Genomic DNA, 1,249 nt, shown 5'->3' with positions numbered 1-1,249 from the left:
ACGCTAGTTCTTAATGTGCTAACTTCTGAACGAACGTTAGCTTAAAAAAAGGCTTTTACTTGGAAAACGTAGCATTTTTAGCGAAGAATATATAAAAACTAGCCCAAAAATGAAGAAACTTTGTAATATGAGGGTCCATGGAGCGTGGTCAAAGCTAGTGTAAAGAATATATATTATAGCTTAGCATAGCCTAGTGTATTGTGCATAAATGTTATGTGTAAAGTGGAAAAACACTGGACGAGAGTTAGAAACATCAGCAGGGCATTCCAGCGCCTGAACTGATCAAAGGAGATAACAGTGACACACGAAAGAACTTTATGCACCAACGCTCACCCTAGATTTGAATAGAACAAAGCAACACTCATGAACAGGAGAGCCACGGAGACAACTACTGAGCGCAGATAAGATAAGGAAAGGTCCAGCTTTGACAATTAATATCCGGATTCAACCACAGCCCTCTCACACACACACACACACACACACACACCTACACTGGCCCTTTGTAAATATCCTGGGAACGACCTTCTCGCCACAGCGCATCCCACCTAGGAAGAGATAAGACTATCTTAGAAAACTCCCCAGCTCAGTCAAGGAAGCTACATGTGAATTCCATCTTCCTTTCTCTTTTTCACAACATATGCACTCATTGGCAGACGAGAAGAACCAATGAAGGAGCGACAACGGCGGAAGCAGAGGAACAAGAGCCAATGAGAAAACCCCACCCCCTTATCTCCTGACCAATCAGAACTGGCCTTGATGGCTATTTAAACCGTCGCGCCCTCTGTTATGGCGCCTCTCTCTGGTCTGAATACTCTAGGTACCAGAAGGAGGGGGGTCCATGCATGATTGTCTGTTTGTATCCTGATTTTGAATAAACGCTTTATAGAGTTAAAGTAAAAGTCTACCGCTGTTTCTTCCAGTGAGTGCCGTTCAGGTGGTGTGTCGCTGTCCAACTCCAACACTAGCCAATAATGTCAAACTGACTCAGTAGTGAAAACACTCGTAAAAGAGATAAAGATGGATATAGGTGATCAAAACAGAAGATAATCAAATTAGGGAACTGGGGGTTTACTCACTGCATGTTATAATCATTAAAAAGCCAGAAGCAGTGTGTATACATTGATTAAACCTTCAGTAGCTTGCATAGCATAGTGCTAATGCTAGTTCTTAATGTGCTAGAGTTCGCTCAAAAAAGGTTTTTACTTGGAAACGCAGTATTTTTAGCTCAGAATTGAGAAAAATAACTAAC

Source organism: Pseudoliparis swirei, chromosome 20 (assembly GCF_029220125.1).
Source record: "Pseudoliparis swirei isolate HS2019 ecotype Mariana Trench chromosome 20, NWPU_hadal_v1, whole genome shotgun sequence".
NCBI classification, from domain to species: Eukaryota; Metazoa; Chordata; class Actinopteri; order Perciformes; family Liparidae; genus Pseudoliparis; species Pseudoliparis swirei.
This window is presented reverse-complemented; position numbering follows the sequence as displayed.